The 18,851-nt window shown below is 41.9% G+C and overlaps 1 protein-coding gene across 8 annotated transcripts in view; it reads left to right on the top strand.

Annotated features, from left to right (window-relative positions):
• DCT (dopachrome tautomerase) overlaps nt 1-18,851 on the top strand; it is a 141,194-nt gene that overhangs the window by 26,378 nt on the left and 95,965 nt on the right. For 6 of the 8 annotated variants that reach the window (XM_055096901.2, XM_034936851.3, XM_034936852.3 and 3 more), the window contains exon 2: nt 18,738-18,844. The exons of 1 other annotated variant lie outside the window; for it this stretch is intronic. The gene's annotated coding sequence lies outside the window, so the exon portion shown is untranslated. Of the gene's footprint in view, nt 1-7,013; nt 7,123-11,169; nt 11,304-18,737; nt 18,845-18,851 lie in introns of all 8 variants that reach the window. One more of the 8 variants, XM_055096900.2, reaches the window with a different exon arrangement.

The following is an 18,851-nucleotide window of genomic DNA, read 5'->3' as shown; positions in this document are numbered from 1 at the left end:
CCAGGGAGGGTCTGGGCTGGCCCAGGATGGCTATGGGCAAGCAGGCCTGTGGCGATGGTCATAGGCTGTCCTCGGCCCAGGATGCCATGTAGCCACATGATCTCCCCATCCTGAGCAGACATAAGGCGGTAGCCACAGCCTGCTCCCTGGCATCCTTGTCAGTGCTGCTTTTCATTCTTCAGCCATTCTGGAGGTGCCACAGCCCATTGAGTTTCCTGCACCTGTCAGGAGCTTGTTTTGGGTTTACCACAGCTTCTGAGAGAAGTGGAGCTACCTAGAATGTATTGTTACAAATGCCAGCCTTCTACACCCCGGTCATAGCTCGGCTTGAGTTGCAACCAAAGCTTTTTTTGGGATGAAACAGTCTGGATGGAGATCATCTCCTCCTGCTATAAAGGGGGAGGTATTAGCTCATTTTACTGAATTCAAGTTCACAGATGAACTGCAAATCCCTTTTTTCTTCTTCCTCTCCCAAAGTAGTTTCCAGATGTCATATATACGTTTGCACTCACTTGGGTGCATGAATGGTTATTGTTAGCAAATTACTTAGATTTGGGCTTGGGGGAAGTGCAAAATGGTTAAAAAAAAAATGGAGTCCTCAGAATTTTAGGTAATTTCTTTCCAGCCCAGGGAGCAGGGAAATTTAAGCACGCTATTGTATACATTTTCAGAAAGGTGTTGGGGGCTTACATGGGGGTGTAAATACAGGACAAGAATCTCATTTCTCCCCAATTAGGGCAGGGCAAAAGTGTCTCTGATCAGAATGGTGCTGCTTAGGAATGGCGTAGTTGTAAAACCTTGAATAGAGGTTTAGCCAGGGAGATATGAAGACGGAACACTGTTCCACAGTGAGCAGGTCTATGCAAACCTATCCCAAAGTCTGAGGAAGTTGAGAGGCCAAAGAAAGAGATTGACTGATCCAGTTTCTTAGAAAGAAACATTTAATAGGGACTTATGTACAGAGGCCATGTCTGTGACTCAGGTAACTGCAAGACTAGATGGTGCATCACAGTACTACTAACCCCCAGACTCAGGGCTTAGATACCATAGGTGAGGGGCATGTAGGACAATTGAAGTCCACCCCCCAGGGAAAGGCAAGAAGGCACTGTGAATCTTCCTAAGGGCAGGATTTATGGTCAAAGTTGTTTTGACTTAAGGGCAAGATTTATTTTAAGTACATGCTCTTATACAAGAAACAAAAGATAAAATAGAAATCTTAGAGGCATTCCTGGAACTCAGGTTAATCAGAAGTCAGTATGGCTGATTAGCATCCCAAGATGGAGCTTCTTTCACTACCAAAAACATTTAACAAAGGAATGGTTGATTTGCTTCCCCAAGGAGTGGGTCATCCCCAGTAGGAACTGCGACACTCTTGCTTTGAGGTTGGAGAGCCCAGGCCCCCTTCTACTGGCTACATATTCTCTGGTGATTGCATGTTGGGAGCAAATGAAGGTAATGGTAAATGGCTTTTATCTACTCTCAACTTCCTCCCAGATGTAAAACACGTATGCTAACACCGTCAATCTTCACACACTCACCACTGCGTGGTTAATGCTCCTGCAGCTTGACTGTACCAGGAAAAACACAGACTCAATTCAGAAGGCCTGAGTTTGAGTTCTGGCGGTGCCAGTAACTATATGGCTATATAACCTTTGTTAAATAAGACTCTTAAGTTGTCTGGACTCATCTCTAAAGTGTAAAATGACATCTGTCACCCAGGATCATGGTGAGCTGCAAATGAAATTGCTCATGTTCAAATGAAATCATGTGTGTCAACATACCCTGTAGGCTCCAAAGCAGCTCCACAAGGATGGAAGTTGGGACTACATCTTACTTTTTTTTATAACTTAGCATCGAATTCACAATTAATCCAAAAATAATAGCAATGATTAAGCAAAATGTACTACATCCGTATGTATTAGCCAGGGTTCTCTAGAGGGACAGAATTTATATATATATATATATATATATAAAGGGGAATTTATTAAGTATTAACTCACATGAGCACAAGGTCCCACAATAGGCCATCTGCAGGCTGAGGAGCAAAGAGAGCCAGTCCGAGTTCTAAAACTGAAGAACTTGGAGTCTGATGTTCGAGGGCAGGAAGCATCCAGCATGGGAGAAAGATGTAGGCTGGGAGGCTAAGCCAGTCTCTCCTTTCATATTTTTCTCCCTGCTTATCTTCTAGCCATGCTGGCAGCTGATTAGATTGTGCCCACTCAGATTAAGGGTGGGTCTGCCTTTCCCAGCCCACTGACTCAAATGTTAATCTCCTTTGGCAACACCATCACAGACACATCTAGGATCAATACTTTGCATCCTTCAATCCAATCAAGTTGACAGTATTAATTATCACACCATACAATAGGATATTATTCAGCCATAAAAAGGAATAAGTCCTGATACATGCTACAACATGGGTGAACCTTGAAGACACTGGGCTAAGTGAAAGAAGCCCATCCTAAGAGACTATGTATTATATGGTTCTGTTGATATGAAATGTCCAGAATAGGTAAATCAATAGACACAGGAAGTTTATGGCTGGGAGGAACGGAGGGATTGGGACATGTTAGGTATTAGGTATAGGGCTTCTTTTTATAATAATGCAAATGTTCTAAAATTGTGGCGCTGGTTGCACAACTCTTTGAACATACTAAAAGCCGTCAAATTGTGTATTTAAAATGAGTGAATCTTTTGGTTTGTGAATTATATCTTAATAAAGCTGTTAACAACAACAACAAAAGCAGCAATTGAAATTACTAAAGGTTTTTTTTTTGTTTGTTTTTTGTTTTGTTTTTGTTTTTTACAGAGTCTCACTCTGTTGCACAGGCTGGAGTGCAATGGCGTGATCTCAGCTCACTGCAACCTCCACCTTCCAGGTTCAAGTGATTCTCCTGCTTCAGTCTCTCAAGTAGCTGGGACTACAGGCACAGGCCACCACGCCTGGCTAATTTTTGTATTTTTAGCAGAGACGGGGGTTCACCCCATTGGTAGGCTGGCCTCGAACTTCTGACCTCAGGTGATCCGCCCACCTCGGCCTCCCGAAGTGCTGGGATTACAGGCGTGAGTCACCATGCCCGGCCACTAAAGGGTTCTTAATATGAAAATGTATCTTTCTTTTTTAAACTCATTAAAAATATTTAGGTTCCTCTATTGACAATAATAGTAACTAACTTTAACAAGCATTCATGAAGTGCCAGGTACTGAGCTAAGCATGTTATACGCATTCTCTCTTTTATCCTTACAACACAGGTTTTTGTCCCTGTTTTAGAGATATGTAGCAGAAGCTCAGAGGGGTTAAGCAAGTTGCCCGGGATCACACAACTAGTAAGTTGCCAGGCTGGCATTTGAAACCAGGCCGATGGACTCCACAGCCTCCATCCTATTACCCAGGTCTGCCTGTGTCTTCATTGAGAGCCACTGTTGAAACATCTTTACCTTCTAAATGTGGGCTACTTAGGTCTGCCTCTGTCTTCACTGACAGCCTCCATTGAAATATCTTTACCTTCTCAGTACTGGGCTGTATTCTGTCCCATGAGCTTTCAACTGAGTTTAAATGGATATGGATAATTCTGCTTAAATATTTACCATGTGATTTACCATTAGGGAATAAAAGCAGAATCTATATTTTCTGGGGACTAATTATTATAGAAAGGTATAAACTTGGTCCCAGAAACTCCATCTGACTTTACTACTGCCCAGCATATGTTTTGATCTGGAGATCATGCCAGGAAGGTGTGAGTTTCTCAGTCCTTTTTTTTCTCTACCCACCTTGCTAGAAAGCCAGAGCTTCTGACCACTTAAAGCCTCTGTATTTACCTCTTTTTAGAGAGAAAGGAAGGCAGGCTAGGTTGATTCTTCCTGGGGAATCATTTAATATTTTTGTAAGATATTTGGGGCTCACATATTTTGTGATAGAACTCACCATGAATACAAAAGCCACAACTGATCTGAGGCTCCTCAACATGCTAGAGATTGCTTTCCCCTTCGACGCAGGGTCGGACGCTGTCTTCCAGCCCTATGGCAGGCCTTGCCACCAGAATAGATTAATTTTGTCATTACCCTTTCTCAATTTCTGCCTTTGACCAGAAAAAAAGAGGTTAATTGTGTGCCATTTCTCAGGAGAATGAGGTATCAGCATTTTAATTCCTGATATTTTATGAATTGTGGGCAGCTAATTAAAACTTAAAGATTAGAGGAGCTATTTTGGCTAAGAGGCCATTTGCAGGATTGTGAAATAAAGAGAACAAAGGGTTGTCTTTTCCTTTTATTCCTGCAGCTTAAATGGAACTTCATGCTGAAATAGAGCCTTGAATTGTTTTGCATACTGAGTACTCATTGTATTGACTCTAATTTTAATTTTGCAGCAAGTGGTATAATATCTGAAAGCTATTGAGGAGCTAACATTGAGATTATTGAGAACGTTAAATAGCAAGATTTGTGTTTTGAGGCTCTGTTTGACCCTTCTTGACCTCAGAGAGACATCTTAAAGTCAGATAGGGACCACTTAAAGATTCTATTAGATGTCCTTAATTGCCACCTTAGAACTCAATATGTATTTAGACCTTCTCCTCAGTTCTCCCTCATAGTTAACTGTTTGAATAGAATAATGGACATGTCTCAAGCCTGGGGCTTTTTCTTGGTTCTACTACTACCTGTCTGAATTTTAGGCTATTGCATTTCTTTAAGCACCACCAAAATCACCCAGGACCCACATGTTTGGGATGTGAATCAAGGCAACCACTGGCCTCTACCATACCTTTTCTCAAGATAGAAAAAGGACATCTTCAGCAGATGCAGTCCCTACCAATGTGTAGCTGGGAAAGCTGAGCATGGTTGGATTGAAGCTCCTAACCCACCTCCTGGCAATGTTTCCTTGTGCAGTGCAAACCCCATATAACTTTACAGTGGCCATGCTGAAATAACCCCTTTTAAATTGCTTAGGTACTCATCTCAATATGCTTCTTGATATACAGTCATTTCTTTTTTCTGAGATGGGGTTAGATGACATGAGATTTGAACAAGTATCCAAATGCAAACTCCTTGGGTACAAAACCAGGTTTTGCTCATCTTTTATAACTCCCAAGCTCCTAAGTTTTCCATTCCATCCAAAATTGAATAAGCACTCGCTTACCTACTAGGGCCCAAGCACTGTTCTAGGTGCTGGAGAGTCACCAGGAATGAGATGGATAAGGCTCCAGACCTTATAAAAATTATAACCTAGGAAAGTGAGATACATTAAATGAATCAAATAACTACCCAAGTAGTTCACAATTTCACTTGGGTATGTGCCGTGAAGGTAAAGTATAGGGGGCCTTAGCAGGATATCATTAGCAGATGTGACCTAGGCAGGGAGGTGGTAGAGATTTCCATGAGAAGATGACATTTGTGCTGGAACTTAAAGGAGGAATAAGAAATAACCAGGTTAGGCGGAGGGGGCAATGGTGGGTGGGGCAAGGAAGAAAGAACATTCCATTCAAATAGAAGAGTGTAGGCAAAGGTCTTGGGGCTGGAAAGAATTTGGTGCATTCTAAGAATTGAAATGAGTCCAGCAAGACTGCGACTTAAAGGGATTAAGGAGAAGCACAAATCAAAATGAGGCCGAAGAGAGAAGAGGCCAAATCATGAAGCAGGGCTGGAGTCCATGCTAAGGATTTGGGACATTATTCTATGAAGAACTGGAATATATTCAGATATTCAGTTTTAAGCAGAGAGCCAAGATGATTAAACTTGTATTTTAAACAATAACTCTGGTCATAACAAATGAACCAACAGGAGGAAAGCAAGAATGGATGCAGAGACGTGTGCAGAGGCTATTGTCCCAGGTCAGACAATTGATGACAGTGAATTGAATATTACATTGGTAAAAAATGGAGAAATGTGACCATGTTTGAGAAACTTTGAGGCACTAAAATCAACAGAATTTGATGATGGATTCATCAAGGGGATGAGAGAAGAAAAACATGAATAACTGGATAGTATTAGGGCCAGTATTTTCTGAGCTGTGGAACACGTAGATGTAGGTTTGGAGAGTGAGATCATGAGATAAGTTTTGGATACATTGGATTTAAAGTGCCTCTGTGACTCCCATGTTGAGTTGACAGTGATATACATATAGTCTAGAACATGGCTGAGGGTAAGCAGTGTGGAGGGTTCAACTGAGGTTCCCAGATATCAATTTTGGGTGGTATCAATCTGCCTGGTTGTATAATTGTTTTTTTTTAACAACACTTAGTTGCCAGTTGCTGACACAAAGATGGCCAATGGTTGGACTTTCTTTCTTCCTTCCTTCCTTCCTTCCTTCCTTCCTTCCTTCCTTCCTTCCTTTCTTCCCTTCCTTTCCCTTCTCCTTCCTTCCTTCCTTCCTTCTTTTCTTTTCTTTATTGCCCAGACTGGTCTTGAACTCCTGGACTCAAGTGATCGTCCCACCTCAGCTGCTCAAAGTGCTGGGATTAGAGGTGAGAGCCACTGTGCCTGGCCCTGAAATCATCTTCAATGGGGTGAAATCAGTGGGGACCATGCTTTCCTTTGAGGCTGTAGTGGGGAGAATTCATTCCTTGCCTCTTCCAACTTCTGGTGGCTACCAGCATTCTTTAAAAATTTTTTAAATTTAATTAATTAGTCAACGTATTTTGCTACTAGCATGCTTTGGCTTGTGGTTGCATCATTCCGATCTTTGCCTCTGCTTTCACATTGACTTCCTGTCTTCTGTCCGTGTTAAATCTCTCTCTGTATATCTCATATAAGAACACTTGTGATTTGATCTAGGGCCCACTGGGATAATCCAAGGATACTCTCCCCATCTCAAGATCCAGAATTTAATTGAATTTGCAAAGTCTTTGCCATACAAGGCAACATTTACAGGACTTAGGACTTGCTGTCTTTGGGTGTCATTATTCAGCCTGTTACAGAATGCTTGATCAAGGGAAGTGGAAGGATGTGAGGGTGTGGTCACAGAGGTGTATATTTACATGTTATAAATTTTAGAAGTCTCATTTTTGAAAATGACACAGTTTCAGGTGATGAGAGTCAAGAATGAGATCATGAGGGTGGTATCTGAGGTAGAGAAAAAGAGGAATTCACTAGAGATGAAGTCAAGAAGATGAGCGTCCAGGATATTGGGTGAGTGTCAACATGGACCTTGAAGCCTCATTGGAAAATGGCAAAAATTGTTGAGGTTAATTGTCAGTCTTTGGATAGTGAGTAAAAGTGATTAGATGTTAGGAGACAGAAATGAAACGATGTTGTTGGGTGGAATAAAAAGGGTGGAAGAGAAATTGTTAGAAAATCATTTCCAACCTATATAATTCTCCTCAATCCCTTACTTCGCTTACCCTCTTATATTTAGGAAATGACCATATTTGGGGGAAATTTTAGAAACTACATAATTAGTATGCCTTGAGGTGCATTATTTGCAATAATGTATCTTTGTACAAACTTGTTTCTTAGAACACGCTTTTGAAATTGGTTTTGACTTTCCTTGAATAATCTTGTAACTTACTTGGTTAGGAAATGTGGTTGTGTCTTAGTCTATTTTCTGTTGCTTATAACAGAATACCTGAAACTGGGTAATTAATAAAGAAAAGGAATTTATTTTTTACAGTTATGGGGGCTGAGAAGTCCAAGGTTGAGAGGCTACATTTGGTGAGGACCTTCTTGGTGGTGGGAACTCACTGCAGAGGCCCAAGGTGGCACAGGGCATCACATGGTGAGGGGGGGTGGACTCAAGTATCTGTTCCTCTTCTAATGAAGCCACCAGTCTCATTCCCATGATAACCCATGAATCCATTCATTCATAAATGAATTAATCCATTCATGAAGGCAGAGCTCTTATGACCTGACAACCTCTTAAAGACCCTCCCTTTCAGTAATGTCACATTGGGGATTAAATTTCAACGTGAGTTTTGGATGGGACAAATATCCAAACCATAGCAGGTTGTCTCCTAATGATTTATTCTCTTAAAAAGTTTTTTTCCCCCATTGCAAATGAGACAAACCATGAAATCTTTAGCACAAAGAAAAATTGTTGATTTCACTTAGCTTGAACCATGTGACTTTCACCAGATGTATTTCTTTTCTGGGCAGCAGTTATAGCAAGGGTTGAAATTTAATGTAGAAAATAGCCTACCTGATTTGTATCTTTCCTCCTCAAGCCTTAATTCTGCCAGAAGTTTTCCTCCCTACCCACCTGCACTTGGCCATCATCTTTTCCTACTTGGAGCAAATTCAGGCTTACAATATCTGCCAGGCACACTCAATCCATATGCCACCTCTTCCATATACAGCTCCGGTCATGCGCTAGAGAACATGAGGCTGAGGGCTTGCACTGGGACCAGCTGAGTCTGGCTCCTCACCATAAGAGGTGAGGAGCTCCTAAAGTTAGACGGTGGGTGGGGGTGGGGGCGGGGCAGCATCAAGAAGCTTGAGTTGCTGCTTATCTTTGTCTTATTTGGACTCCTGTGGATACTGTCCTGTTCTTTCTCACTTTTCTGCATATGTTCTCTCTGCGTGATTCCATTTTTAAGCCCCATGGCTTTCAAATCTGTCCTTCTAGTTCAGAGCTCTTCCTTGTTATCTGGATGTGTGTATCAAACACCTGCCTTGGAGATCATGTCGCCTACCCCAACTCAACTTTCCATTCTCTAGCTGAACTCCCAGGTGAGTATTTGTTACAGTGCTGTAGGCAGTGTAGACAGCTGCAGTGGCTTCTTGGAGATGACCTGCATTGCTACTGTAAGCTGAGGTCCAAGCTTTCTAGAAGTTCTTGAGATTCAAAGAAGCTTCTCTTTTTCTGAGCAGCAGCTATAGCACTTCTGAAAACCACTCCAAGCCCTTCTTGAGGTTTTGTAAGCCTCTACTTCCTTGTATCAGAACCCATGATGCTTGGAATACATATAGCAGCTTGGCACTGACAAGTACTGATTCAGTATTTGGTAAGTGGCATTACCAGCTACTCAGTTAGCTAAGCCTTAACCATGGGGTTTACTTTACTTCTCCTGTTCCTCACCTTCCGCATCCAATTGGTTTCCAAATTCTGTGTATTCTTTTGTACGTCTGTGTTGCAGTTTGAATCTATCCCATCCTCTTCATTCCCACTGTTGCCAATTTGGTTTAGAACCTTGTTTATTTAGTACTTGGGTTATTGCAGCAGTTTCTGGACTAATTTTACTGCCTTCTGTATCCCCCTTGAACTCTTGTCTTAGTCAGTTGGGGCTGCTACAGCAGAGTACCATAGACCAGGAGGCTTATAAACAACAGACATTTATTTCTTACAGTTCTGGAGGCTGGAAGTCCAAGATCAAGACACCAACATCATTGGGTTCTGCCCAGGGTCCTCTTCCTGGTTCATAGACTGCCATCTTCTTGTTGTGTTCTCACATGGTAGAGAGAGGGCTAGAGATTTCTCTGCAGTCTCTTTTCTAAGGGCACTAATCCTATTCCTGAGAGCTCTACCCTCATGACCTAATTATCTCACAAAGGCCTCACCTCCTAATACCATCACATTGGGGTTTAGAGTTTTCAGCATATGCATTTGGGCAAGAAGTAGGGGGTACAAACATTCAGTCCGAACAAACCTAGTTAACTTTTTCCATCCTGTCATCAGAGTAGTCTTTCTAAAATACAGCTGTAATTATGCTACATCTGCCGAGCTCCTCACTGTCTGCAGTCTAATTTGCAGGCTCCTTTGCCTGCCATGCGAGGCTAGGTCTCCACGTCCATCTTTTGTCTTCCCCCTTCCTGCCTTGTCCTGCAGCCATATTGAGGGAACCGAAAGGCCCAGCCTTTCTCACATCCCTGCCTTTCTTCCTGCTGGTCCCTTTGCCCACATGCTCCCCACTCTGCCTGGTTAACCCCTGTTTAGCTTTTGCATGTAAGTGCAGCCTCTTCTGACACTGCCCTGGAGTCTGGGCCACACGTCTTACCCCGTGCTGCAGCAGCCTCTGAACACTCAGAACCTTCCAGTGACTCAGCCCAGCCAAGGCTGCTCACTTTGCTTACTAGCTGCTAACTTTGCTTACTCCTCTCAGACTCTGCAATGGTCAGTACAGCCTCTCAGGGCAGGAAGGGAAACAAGAGGAAGGGGGTCAGAAAGGCAGCTTGAAGTCAAATGTAGTGAACCCCATTGATACCCACCCCCTGTTTTGGTGGTTTGGCCACCTCCCCTTTCTCTGTGAGGAAATTCATATTTTGCCACCTCCCCTTCCTTGGTCTTAGAGCTAAGTGTCGATGGCTTTTGCTTTCCATCTCTGGAAAGCCCAAGTGCCCAGCCCATGATCCTAGTCTCAGGGATCTGGTTGCCCCGTCGCCAATCCCTGACCTTTTACATCTAAATCAAGAAAAGAGATAGGTATCTATCTTTTTTTTTTTTTTTTTTTTTTTTGAGACAGAGTTTTGCTCTTGTTGCCCAGACTGGAGTGCAATGGCACGATCTTGGCTTACTGCAACCTCTGCCTCCTGGGTTTAAGTGATTCTCTTGCCTCAGCCTCCCTCAATAGCTGAGAATACAGGCGCCTGCCACCATGCCTGGCTAATTTTTGTATTTTAGCAGAGACGAGATTTCACCATGTTGGTCAGGCTAGTCTCGAACTTCTGACCTCAAGTGATCCACCCACCTTGGCCTCCCAAAGTGCTGGGATTACAGGCGCGACCCACCGTGCCCAGCAGTATCTATCTGTATCTAAAGGCCATCTCCCAGCCTAACTCTCTGGGAACTGAGTAGAGTCTTTACAGCCTGCCTAGCCCTAGTGTGTGGACCTCTGGCTGCTTCCTGCTTGTTTTGTCTCCCTGTCACAGAACATTCCCCACCAAATCTCAGAGGCATAGTAAGTGCCTAACAAATGCTGCCCATTGTTTCATATATTGTTTCTGAAAATTAGATAATTGGAGGTTGGTTGTTATATAAATTGCTTGGTGTGCTAAAATTTACTCTAAGCTCAGGATTATTCCACAGACACCGATAAAACTGTAGCAGACCATAGTTACCTCTCCACACGATAAATTCTTGTGCTCTACAAAGCACTTTGAGTGGAGAGAGTAATTTATATGCCCAGGTGGAACCAGTACACAAATCTGCTAACCAACTGTAGACTGGAATGCAATCTGGAAAGCAGCCTGTTAGCATCTCGAAGGAGATAAAAAAGGATACTTCCTTATTTTTATCTCTGACAGAGCTGTCGCCTTGGGAATGACTAGCACACATCAGAGAGGCACCTTCTTTCAGCCAGCATCACAAGTGACACAAAAGCACAGACGTGAATCAGGAGAAATGAAGAAACCAGCCCTTTGTGTCTTTAAATACATGGGTAAGACTTTGACTTAACAGAATGGCACGTTCTCTGAAAAAGTTCATGGCCTCACCCAAACTTTTGCTCATGCTATTTCTGCTGCCTGGAAAGCCCTTCTTTCTACCTTCTGTATATTCAGCCTCCCACAGCTTCCTCTTCAAATCTTGTTACCTGCATGAAGGCTCCCCTGGCTACAATGATCCACACTAATCTCTTCCTACTCTGAAGTTCTCATGGATCTGGATACTTAGTTTGGCTTTGTTGTTTTAAATCTTTCATGTGTTTCTTTTCTAGCTCCTGTGTATTTTCACATAAATACACATGGGGGGTGTGTGTGTGTATGTATATATGTGTGTGTGTATATATATATGAAACCATTGGCATGTTCTATTATAAATATTACATAGATTTGTTGAATTGATGAACTAACAGGGATTATTGAAGATTGAATAGAAACATTCCATACTTAGTCAATGTTTTGGTGAACAAAGCCATGCCATACTACATGTGTTTCACTAAATAGTTTGTAGTTTTTTCCCACTTCTGGCTTCTCAACTGTCCATAATAATTATAATTCCTATTGACATATTTTTATTTTTAAATGGCAAGAACAACTCTTCCTTTAATAAATTAGAAGTTATTTGAATGTCTTTCTTTGGGTGGTAGTTTTGCCTGAAAGAATCGTGCACTATTTTTGTTACTTGATGATATTTCCAATTTCTTTAGATTAGAGAATCTGCTTCTTAGTGTGTCTTGTGGTGTTTAGCACAGTCCTAGGCCATGCTCAAATTTTATTATCTCAATATACTTCTATAAAGTTATTATTAAAAGAGGCAATCCATGTGAAGCAGAGAGCAGTTTCTGACATGTAGTAACTGCTCAATCCCTGCTGCTATTATTAACATTGTTATTATCGTTGCTGTTGTTATTATTATGCTGTATCCAGTACTGGGTGAGGCACTAGGGATACAAAGGCAAGTCAGGAATGGCTACTGCCTGTAAAAGCCTTATGGTCTAGTGGGAGTAGACAAAGTAAAAGGGCAATAAAAAGCCAGGTGTGGTATCATGCACTTGTGGTCCCAGCTACTCAGGAGGTGGAGGTGGAAGTATTGCTTGAGCCCCAGAGTTGGAGGCTGCAGTGAGCTATGATTGTACCATTGCTCTCTAGCCTGAGCGACAGAGCAAGACCCCCATCTCTTAAAACACAAACACACACACACACACACATACACACACACACACACACACACTGACAATGCTGGGCATTGAGGTGTATAGTGGGAGGAGACAACACACCTATGGTATGAGAACATGGAGTGGGGTGAGAAAGAGTTTCTCCTTTAGCCTGAGGGAGGGGGTGGCTGGGGAAGTTTTCATGGAGAGCAAGCTGGGAGTCCTGAATGATGAAAGTTATGAGGCCGGATGCGGTGGCTCACGCCTGTAATCCTAGCACTTTGGGAGGGCAAGGCAAGTGGATCACTTGAGGTCAGGAGTTTGAGACCAGCCTGGCCAACATGGTGAAACCCCGTCTCTACAAAAAATACACAAATTAGCCAGGTGTGGTGGCACGCACCTGTAGTCCCAGCTACTTGGGAGGCTGAGGCACAAGAATCACTTGAACCCAGGAGGGGGAGGTTGCAGTAAGCCAAGATCATGCCACTGCACTGCAGCCTGGGTGACAGAGTGAGACTCCATCTCAAAAAAAAAAAAAAGAGAGAGAGAGAAAGTTATGTAGGTGCAGGGGAACATGAAGAGCCTTCCAGGAAGAGAGCAGTTTGTGCAAAGATCCAGGGTCCTGAGAGAGCAGGGTGTATTGGAGGAATCAGCAGTTCAATGTAGCTGGAGGGGCAGGGCAGTCCCCATTTCTCAGGTGGGAATGGCGGAGAGACAGATAAGCACCTTATCAAGAAAGGCCTGATAGACAATGTTAGGACTTTGGGTTTTATCCTCAAGTCCACTGATGCCATGAAAGCATTTTTAAACAGTGGAGATTTGCATTTTGAAACGATCCATCTCTTGCTAGGTGTCTACAATAAATTAGATGGAAGATAGACCACTGAAAGCCAGTGAGGACAGAAACAGTGGGGATGAAGAGCAATGCAGAGTTTTGAGAAATATTTAGGAAGTAGAATGTGCAGGAGGTGGTTCACATGGTTGGGGGAAGATGTGGAGAAGTGGAAGGAATTGCAGGCTTTTGTCTAGTGGACAAGTAGATGTTGATGCTCCACAGGCAGCACCAGGAGAGGAAGAGCCAATTTTGTGGAAGATGTGTGTTTGGGTTGGATGCGTGAGCTTGGAGCTCAAAAAGAAGTAGGTGCTGGAGAAGCCTATTTGTGGATCATAATGTACAGTGGTAAAAGCCATGAGAAAGATGGCACCACTCAGCAGGAGTGTCTAAAGCAGCTCTGTCTGCTAGAAATATAACATAAGCCACATATATAATTTAAAATTTCCTGATAACCACATCAGAAAGTAAAAAGAAACAGGTAAAATTAATTTGAATAATATATTTAACCCACTACATCCAAAGTATCATTGTTTCAACATGTGCTCAGTATGAAAATTAAGAATGAGTCACTTCACATGCTTTTCTTCATACTAGTCTTTTAAACCTTGTATGTATTTTACACTGACAGCACACCTCAGTTTGGACTCACCACAATGCAAGTGCTTAATTGTCTTATGTGGTCACTGTGGTGGACAGTTCAGGTGCAGGGCATTAACTCTCCACTTTGGCTACACAGGATGATCACTTGGTGGGAGGAGGGTGGTTTAAATATCCTGATACCCATGATGCACCCTAGTCCAATTGTATCAGGATACCTGCAGGTGGGACCTGGGCCTTAGGACTTTGTAGAGCCATCCAGTGACTCTGATGTGAAGAGGGCCAAAGACATAACTCTAGAGAATGCCCTTGATAGTTAGGGAGTAGAAAGAGAAACTGGAAAAGAGATTGAGGAGAGGCCAGAGATCTAGGAGGAAACCAGCCAGGAGGAATATCTTAGAAAACAAAGGGGGAGTTTCAAGGAGGATGCTGCCATGAGTAAGATTACAACTGAATATCATTCATCAGATTAGCAATAGTGTGGTAGGTGTCATTGATGCTCCTTGTCAAGAATGACTTAATTTGATTCTTCAACAAATTGCTATTGAGTGCCTGGCCAATAGCAACAAATTGCTATTGAGTGCCGGGCACATGATTCCTGACCCAGTGGAGCTTATGGTATAGTGATCATAGTAGATAACATTTTTGAGCACTTACTTATAAGCCAGGCACTGTGTTAAGACTTTGTATGTATTAACTCTCTCACTTGATTCTCACAGCACTCTTAGAAGATGGGTGCTATTATGATTCCATTTTATGTATAAGAAGTCTGAGATTTAGCAGTGTCAAGTAACTGGCCCAGAGCCCATGTATCAGTCAGGGTAGGCTAAGTTATGCTGAGATAACACTCCTAAAATCTAAGTAGCTTAAGACAAGGATTTATTTCTCACTCACACTGCATATCCATTATGGTTGGCAAGGGGCTGTGCTCCACATTGTCCCCACTTTAGGGCCAGGCTGAAAATCACACACTGGCTTTACTTCTTTTATTTTACTGGCCAGAATGGGTCACATGGTCACACTCCTCTGTGTGTGTGTGGGGAGGGGGTGGTGGTGTGGGGGAGATGTCAATACTTCCCAGGAGAAAAGACATGGAAATATTTGAGAGAACAGCACCAATGACTGCCACAGCCAGGAGATGGGGACCCAGGATTTATACCCAGGCAGGCTCTCCACAGCTGACATCCTACCCACCATACTGCATGGCCTCCCACTTACAGAAAAAGGAGAAAAGTTCACAAAGTTAAGAGTCTTCCAAATTTTAGATCTCATAGTTTTCTCTCAGCTCTGAAAGACTGACAGCAATGCACTGGTTGTCTGATTCAGCCTCTTATCTCCAAATACCCATTCAGTTTGCTTCTCTCAACTCAACATAATAGGTAGCCCAGAGCTAAGACACCACGGAGGAGGGAGTTGGAAACTGACCTCTCTCAGTAGGGTCTGATTCAGTGGCTTGGAAACTGACCTCTCTCAGTAGTGTCTGATTCAGTGGCAAAGCAAAGGCTCAGAATTCCTCACAGAGCATCCTGACTAGAAGAGACTTTCAAAGTCATTTAATTTAAGTACCAATCCCCTGTTTTTATTCTTCTTCTCTGAGAGTTGGTCATCCACCCTCCTCTGTAGCACTCATGGGACCAAGAGCTCAGAAAGTTCTGAGGCAGCATCTCCTGTAATTGGACTATCTGGTTAGAAAGTGTTTCTTTGTAATGAGCTAAAATGTGTCTGTGTAAACTTCCACCCAGTGGCCCCCTATTCTTCTTTCTCAGGCCACACACAACAATTCGAATCCCCCTTTCCCAGAACAGCCCTTCACATTTAAAAAACTGTCTTTCATATTCCTCCTGAGTCTTTCTCCTCCAATTGGAAACTTCTCTAATTTAAAACACATCAAACTGAAAGTTTCATTTTTATGACAAGGTTGAGACTCTTCAGACAATTTGAGATTTCTTTTCCTTTTTTCTTTCTTTCCTCTCTTCCTCTTTCCCTCCATGCCTACTCCCCTTTCCCCAGTGCTAACAGAGTAAACTGATTGAAAAGACATAAATAGAAGGGAATTGATCAAATAGTGCCTGGTGCTGTGACAACTCAGTCACTGCTCCAGCACAGACCTTTCTTGGGGTCCAGTATAACCCACCTAGCTCTTTCTCTGATGCCAGATATTACTAGCGAATATGTGTTTGCAGACTCATCTGTGCCTAACTCATAGTGTTATTGAAGGAATAAAAGAAATAATCTATAAAGTGGTCTGCTCAGTGCTTCATATGTAGTAGGAATCAAATGTTAGTTATTATGACAAACAATTAGGGCAATGATAGACAGTTTCTACCACCAACGTAATACATAATAATTACTAGTTATCACTTTTTACTAACAGCATCATGAAATGTAGCACGCTATGATCTTTGCAGATAATTGAGATTTGCCTATGTATGCCATAGTAAACAATGTAAACTTATAAAAATGTGACTAAAGAGCAGTATATAAGGCCCTTTCATGTGCACATTTTTATCTTTGCTAAAGATTTGGATGAGCAATTTCTTCTATCATGAATGAAGTGAAGGATAGAGACTAAAACATGTAGACTCTTGACTCTATAAAGTTAGAAGTGATTAATTAAAACTGCGCTAATATCTTCTAAGAGTTTAGATAAAAAATAGTCAATATACGGCGGGGCGCGGTGGCTCACGCCTGTAATCCCAGCACTTTGGGAGGCCGAGGCGGGTGGATCACGAGGTCAGGAGATCGAGACCATCCTGGCTAACACGTTGAAATCCCATCTCTACTAAAAATACCAAAAATTAGCCGGGCATGGTGGTGGGCGCTTATAGTCCCAGCTACTTGGGAGGCTGAGGCAGGAGAATGGCGTGAACCCAGGAGGCAGAGCTTGCAGTGAGCCAAGACCATGCCACTGCATTCCAGCCTGGGCAACAGAGAAAGACACGGTCTCAAAAAAAAAAAAAAAGTCAATATACCAGAAATGCAAACTCCAACTGTTTGTTCAAAAGCAAGCTGTTCTTTGATAGCCCACATCAAAGGTGTTGCACCTGTTCGCTTGTGGTGTGAGATTGAAAGGCTACCAGAATAACCTCTTAGAATACCAGATGTTTTTTATTATCAAACTTTTTATTTTGAAATAACTTTAGACTTGTAGAAAAGTTCCAAAAAAGAGTAGCGAGACTTTCTCTTTACTTTTTACCCCCAGCTTTTCCTTATGTCAATACTTTACATAACCCTAGTATAATTATCAAAGGTAGGAAATTAGCATTGATACAATGATATTTACTCATTCGGAGATCTTATTTGAGTTTTGCCAGTTTTCCTTCTAATGTCCCTTTTCTGATTAAGCATGGCATGTCATGTAGTTGTGTCTCCATATTCTCCTTGGTCTGTGCAGTTCTTAGTCTTTGTCTTTTATGACTTGAACACTTTTGAAGAATACTAGCCAGTCCAACATCCTTATTTTCCAGATAAAGAAACCAAGACTCAAAGAGCTCAATAGAGTAAGATAATAGTAAAAGCTCTCAATGTGCATCAGCCTGATTTTTAAAATAAATATTAATAGATTGAAGCTAAACATTTTTGGCAAGAACACTGCCAAAGTGATGCTGTGCCCTTTTTAGTGAATAACAGGATGTACATGATATTGATATATCTTATCATGGTGATGCTAAATTTGATCACTAGTTTAAGGTGGTATCCTACAGATTTCCCCACTTTTTAAAAATTATTTTTCTCTTTATAAGCAATAAATATCTTATAAGAAGATATTTTGAGACTATGTAAATACACTCTTTTGTCATGCAACAGTGTAATCCATAATGATTACTGTGGAATTTGTCTAATAGTTACTTTCTATTTGCATCATTCTTTCTATATTTACTAATTAAATTCTGCTGTCCCTTCTCACACATTAATTTTTTTATGTGTTTATTTATATAAGTATGAACTCATAATTATTTATTTTATTCTATGGGTTATAATCTATTACAATCATTATTTAAATTCTTGTTCACATTGTTTCAGATTTTACCACTGGGGGCTCTTCAAGTTGCTTTCTGTATCCTTTTGACTTGCCTCATCATTTTAGGGAGGACTCCTTACTTTCTTGCATCAAAAAATGTTTCAGGCTCTGCTTTTGCCTTTTTCTGCCCCAACCCTGGAATCAACTTTCCCCAAGAGCCTAGGTTGTTTTAATGGAGAATGGTATTTAGAAACAAAGAGCTGGGGCTAGATGACCAGATGGAGTTTTAAGCGATTAAGTAAACACCAGGGGGAGAAACAAAAGATAGTCATTGGTGTTTAGATATCCATGGTGGCAGATAACAAACTATAGGTGATTTCTGAATATCAAGTATATTAGTTATATATTGCTGTGTAACAAATTACCCCCAAATTTAGCAGCTTAAAATACATGTATTATCTCACAGTTTCTGTGGATCAGGAATCCAGGCGGGGCTGAGCTGGTTCTCAACTCCAGCATTTCTAACAAGCTTCAGTCAAGTCAGCTGGGCTGTAGTAATCTTAAGGCTCAGCTGGAGATAATTCACTTCCAAGCTCACATGGATGTTTCCAAGATTTGGTTCCTTGTGGATTGCTGGACTGAGGGCCTTAGTTCCTTGCTGGCTGTTGGTTGAAGACTGCTCTCAATTTCTTGCCACGTGGGTCTCTTCAACAAGGCAGCTTGCTTTATCAAATTGTTCAAGCTGAGAAGACAATAGTGTTGGCTAGCAAGATAGAAACCAAAGTTTTTTATACAAACTCACAAAGTGATGTCCCATCATGTTTGCCATTTTCTCTTCTCCCCACTTTTGTGCCATACTCACTCTCTTTCAACTCTGATTATGTAGAATGGCTGTTCGTATCCTCCCGGTCTTCCTCCATGGCCGAAAAGGAAAATATGCTCCCATGGAAACCAGGATAACAGATGACCAGATGGCTTACATTCTCAAGCTAGGTACATT

This window comes from Pan paniscus, chromosome 14, assembly GCF_029289425.2.
Source record: "Pan paniscus chromosome 14, NHGRI_mPanPan1-v2.0_pri, whole genome shotgun sequence".
NCBI classification, from domain to species: domain Eukaryota; kingdom Metazoa; phylum Chordata; class Mammalia; order Primates; family Hominidae; genus Pan; species Pan paniscus.
The sequence above is the reverse complement of the archived record's forward strand: the minus strand, read 5'-3'. Positions and strand labels throughout refer to the sequence as shown.